This window comes from Gossypium arboreum, chromosome 2 (assembly GCF_025698485.1).
Source record: "Gossypium arboreum isolate Shixiya-1 chromosome 2, ASM2569848v2, whole genome shotgun sequence".
Lineage (NCBI taxonomy): Eukaryota > Viridiplantae > Streptophyta > Magnoliopsida > Malvales > Malvaceae > Gossypium > Gossypium arboreum.
Genome location: NC_069071.1, coordinates 78,349,745 through 78,355,410, shown reverse-complemented (window position 1 = coordinate 78,355,410; position 5,666 = coordinate 78,349,745). Strand labels below are relative to the sequence as shown.

General features: G+C 35.2%; 1 non-coding gene across 1 annotated transcript; it reads right to left on the bottom strand.

The window, feature by feature from the left end:
* Positions 1 to 3,662: 3,662 nt before the first annotated feature.
* On the bottom strand, positions 3,663 to 3,769 carry LOC128289646 (small nucleolar RNA R71). Its single transcript, XR_008279290.1, has one exon. It is a non-coding gene; the product is annotated as a small nucleolar RNA R71 (small nucleolar RNA).
* Positions 3,770 to 5,666: the final 1,897 nt, after the last annotated feature.

Sequence of the window (5,666 nt, the reverse complement as noted above, 5' to 3'; positions counted from 1 at the left end):
AATATTTCACATACATATACTAATCATTTAAAGAATATATTTCATTGTATATATGCATATATATAAGAACCATTCATAACATACTTATTACTCATTTACAAAGCAAAATACTCATATCACATTTATAAAATTACAAGTTTAATATACCTATACTTACATCACTTAAACATCAACACTCAATTTCTTTGACAAAGCACATTTTCGAAAATGACAAGGCAATATAACAGCCTTTAATCCAACTTATAATTCATGCATATCACATTCCAAGCATTCACTCTATTCCATCATTTAAAATACAAACATTATTCAATAATTTCCTAGTTCAAATTCGGCAATTACACCAATACACAAGATGATTTATTATTATTGTTCATTCATTTAAACTACTTACAAATACCTTAAACTATCTCAATTATCAACCATTTAAACTACTTACAAATACCTTAAACTATCTCAATTATCAACCATTTGTAAATTATTCATTAAACTTGAAAACAACCATATACCTCTTTCATTTTCTACCATGGCCGAATGCTCAAGACACCACACAATTCCAAATTTGGTCATGGGTTAAGTAAAGAACTTAATAACTAACTCAAAATATGCTAAAAATCCAAGAATTATAACTGAACTTACCTTAATTTAGTTAACCACCATAGCCGAATTTCTCAAAGCTTTCCTTCTTCTAGATACGACAACGGAGGAGTAAAATGGACTAACTTTGGTTTCTCCTCCCACTAATCAATATTTTACTTTTCTTTATTCATTATTTCTTTTTTTTTTGTAATCTAAAATATTAACATAAAATAAATATAATATGTTTTGAGCAATAACATGGCCGGCCACTATCTAAAAGAATTTGCTAAATTGACAGGCAAGTCCACCTTTTTAATAACATGCATAAATAGATCACCTTAAAAATTACTCATCACATTCCAGAAATGTCTCACTTAAGTCTTATTTAAAATTTTCACATACAATTGATAAAATCAAAGCATGAGATTTTCACAAATGCATTTACACATATAAGAGGCATAGAATTTAACAGTTAATTATTTTTAAAAACTCGATTTTGTGGTCCTGAAACCATTTTCCGACTAGGGTCAAATTAGGGCTGTCACATTTTGCCCACACAGGCAGAGACATGGGTGTGTGTCTCAGCCGTGTTGATCAATGGCCATTTCGAAATGAGCCTGGGCAGACCACATGGTTGCACATATGGACGTGTGCTAGGTCGTGTGGCCAAGTCAGTTTCGACCATAAGATAGACACACGGGGCGTGTGGTCAGCTCTAGCCAAGCAATTTTCACACATCCTGGCACACAGGCGTGTCTTGTGGCCGTGTGGAGAAGTCAATATGTATGCCTTTTTTTGACACGGTCTAAAAACACGAGCGTGTCTAATTCTGTGTAAGGCACACGGCCTGTTCTCACGGGCGTGTGACCTGTACAAATTTTAAAATTTTTTAAGTTTCAAAAATTTTTGTATGAACTCGATTTAGTCCCGATCCCTTTCTAAAGCATATTTAAGGTCTTGTTGACCTATGTAAAGGACTCTGTAATGATTTATGATAAACTATAATATATACATATTTTTATCCCATGCTTGGCATATTTTTGGATGATTTATCATAAGATTTACTGAATTTGATGCTCCTAATCCTTTAAATTCTTGTTTTATTCTTACGTAAGCATAAGAAGGTGAAAAGAGCAAGAAACGGGCCAAAAATGGACAAAATGGGCTTATCTCAGTATTTCACATGGCCTAAGCACTTCCACACGGGTAAACCACACGCCTGTGTGAGGCACACGGGCAAACCGCCTATGTGTCATGGCGTGTCAACTAAAAACCAACTCAGAATTACATACGGTTTGAGCACCTTCACACAGGTGTGGCACACGGCCGTGTCCCTGTTGAGCCCAAGTCTAATTCTATTCAGAAAAGGCTAATTTGGAGGGTTTTGAAGCATTCCAAAGTTTATATAAACACCTTAGAAGAGGATTAAAAGGGACGCAGAGTAGAAAGCAGAAAATACTTGAAGAACAACCATCGGAGTCAGCTCGGAAGCAGGATCTCCTTCAAGACTGAAGATCTCCATTCAATTTCCTTAAAAGTTCTTTGGGTTTCTTTATGTTTTGTTGTTGTCAGAATTTTGAGATGTTTTCCTTTATTGTTATGAGCTAAATTCCCTAAATACCTAGGGTAGTTGAAACCTTACTATTTGAATTATATGATAAATACTTGTTCTTATTCTTAATTGTGAGATTTAATCCTTGTTTTAATATTTCAGGATATTAATTCAGGTTTTAATGTGCTTATTCAGTAGAGCAAAAGTCCCTGTTTAAGAGTAGATCCTGCATAATTAAGCGGAGTTACATGCAATCCTAGAGATAGGACGACATAAATTTGCCGGATTAGAGTCAAATCTAATAAGGGAATCCATAGATCGAGTTAATGCGACAATAGGGGTTTTAATTAGAAAGAGAATTCGATTAATCAACCTAGAGTCAATTGTTTTTAGTCTCGAGAGAGATATTAACATAAATCAGGGATTTCTCAGTTATTTTTAGTCTCGAGAGAGATATTAACATAAATCAGGGATTTCTACGGATTAAGTCAAGTGAATAAATCATATAATTTAGAAATAATAAGTGAAGTCTAGGTGGATTCTTCCTTGGGTATTGTCTTCTCCATCTGTTTTCTAAACAATATTTTTCAACTTGTATCTCTGTCGTAATCTTAGTTAATTAGATAATTAGTTTTAGTTAAAACATTCCTTTAATTGTTAGGCTAGATAATAAAAATATAGTAATTACTAGTACTTTTAGTCCTTGTGGATACGATATTTTCGGTCTCACCATAACTATACTATTGTTCGATAGGTGCGCTTGCCTTAGTTGATTTTTTAGTTAGTTTAGCGACCATCAAGCGTCGTTGTCGGAGACTAAGATATTAGGAACGCTTGATTTTTTTTTACTTTAGCCATTTTTACTTTTATTGCAATTTAATTTTTGTTTTTAGTTTAATTTTTCTTTTCTAAATTTTTCTTTTTAATTGCTTCTGGCAGGTGTCTCTAGTTTATGACTAGGAGGAACCCGTCAAGACCTTTGCTTTTTGACAGTGAGATCGAGAGCACAGCTCGTAGAAACCAAAGAGAAATAAGGCGAAATCTACAATACATAGAGGAAGAGCGAGAGGACGATATCCATACTACAACCGAGGAGATGGTTGATAATCAGAATAATCCGCTACCTCTTGTGGTTGCTGCAAATCTAGTAAATCAGAATCCTGCTCCTCGTACTATGTATGATTATGCTAAACCTACTTTAATAGGAACCGAACTGAGTATAGTTAGACTTGCTGTTGCTGCAAATAAATTTGAACTGAAAGCTAACACTATTCAAATGATACAACAATTTGTTCAGTTTGATGGTTTGTAGGACGAGGATCCAAACACTCATTTAGCAAATTTTCTGGAATTCTGCGACACCTTTAAGATCAATGGTATTTCTGACGATGCCATTCGCCTTCAGTTGTTTCCCTTTTCATTAAGGAATAAGGCTAAACAGTGGTTGAACTCGTTACCACAGGGATCAATCACTACTTGGGAGCAAATAACCGAAAAATTTTTACTCAAATATTTTTTTCTAGCTAAAATGGCTAAATTTAGGAATGATAACTCTTCTTTTGTGCAGATGGATTTAGAAACACTATATGATGCATGAGAGAGATACAATGATTTATTGAGAAGGTGCCCTCACCATGGATTACCTTTATGGCTACAGGTTCAAACTTTCCACAATAGTTTGAACCCCTCAATGAGACAGATGGTCGATGCAGCGGCCAGTGAAACCTTAAATAATAAAACACATGAGGAGGCTTATGAGTTCATTGAAGAGATGTCACTGAATAATTATCAGTGGCTAGTCATAAGCACAAAGCCTAATAAAGCAGCCAGTGTTTTCAACCTCGACACGGTAACCATGTTATCAAACTAGGTAGAGCTCTTAAATAAAAAGATTGATGGTTTATGTGTTTCTACACAGGTGCATCTGGTGATGCAGTGTGATACAAATGGAGGAGGGATAAATAATCCAAAATGCCTAGCCTACGACCATAGTATTATGAACGAACAAGTCAACTGTAAGGGTAACAATTTTAGACCACAGAATAATCCATATAGTAATACTTACAATGTAGCTTGGAGGAACCATCCCAAATTCTCTTAGGGTGGTCAAGGAAATCAGAGACCACCACCACCTCTAGGATTCCAACAACAACCTTACCAGCAAGAGAAAAAGCTGAACCTTGAAGAGATGATGATGAAGTTTATTTTAGTGGCGAAAACCCATTTTCAAAACACTGAAACTACAATTAAAAATCAACAGGCATCGATTCAAGAACTCAAGAACCAAATAGGATAGAAGGCTAAGTTGATCTCTAAAAGTCCACAAGGTAGCTTGCCCAGTAACACAGAAACTAACCCAAGGGAGCAACTTCATGCCATCACTGTGCGCGACGAAGAAGGGTTAGTTGAATTTAAATGTGAAACAAGGCACGAGGCTATGATAAGTAATGGCAAGGATGAGATGAATCATGGTACACAGAAGCCGGTAAGCAAAGAGTATAAACCTTGTATAACAGATCCTAATGCAAAAAGGAAAGACCGCACAGACGAACAATTCAGTAAATTCCTTAAACAACTTAAAAAGTTACATATTAACTTACAGTTTATTGAAGCTCTTTCGCAGATGCCCAATTCATTTAAATTTTTAAAGGAGCTCTTATCAAACAAACAAAAGTTAGATGAGTCATCACTTGTGGAGATAAATGCAGTCTGCTCAGCTATTCTACAAAACAAGCTACCCAACACACTGAAAGATCTAGGGAGTTTTACAATTCCTTGTTTAATTGGTAGTTTGAATGGTAACAATGCTTTAGCTGATTTAGGAGCAAGTATTAATGTTATGCCTTATAAAATGTTTAAACAACTAGGTCTTGGGAAACCCAAACAAACTAGGATGAGCGTTCAATTGGCTGATAAAACCATTAGATTTCCTAAGGGTATAACTGAGGATGTGCTCGTTAAAATCGATAAATTTATATTTCTAGTAGACTTTGTTGTTTTAGACATGGATGATGATAGTGACATTCCTTTAATTTTAGGATGACCTTTTTTAGCAACTGTTAGGACTATTATTGATGTCAATACAGGTGAGTTAATACTTTTGGTAGGCGATGACATGATTAAACTTCAAGCTCGTGATCCTGTCAAAAAGACTAGTGATCAAGATGTTTACATTAGTTAATGTGAGTAACCTTGTTGTTCAACCCTCTTCACAAGAAAAGCTTTCAAGAAGTACAAATGAGCCACATTCTATTCCATGCAATGACAAGACTAACCATGAAGAGCAAAGGCTACAGATCGAGGAACTAGATGAATGGCGAACACAGGTTAAGGAGAAATTGAGAATACACGATGAATCAAGGCAGTGCCATGACAAACTTAAAGGTGAATCGAATCAACTTAATGTTGGAGACAAAGTACTGTTAGATGAAGCAAACTCTCGTGTTGCCTCTTCTGAACCTAATAGAGAAATCCCATTTACGATACTCAACATTTTCCCATACAGTTTAGTCGAGGTAACTCATTCAAAATTCGGCAC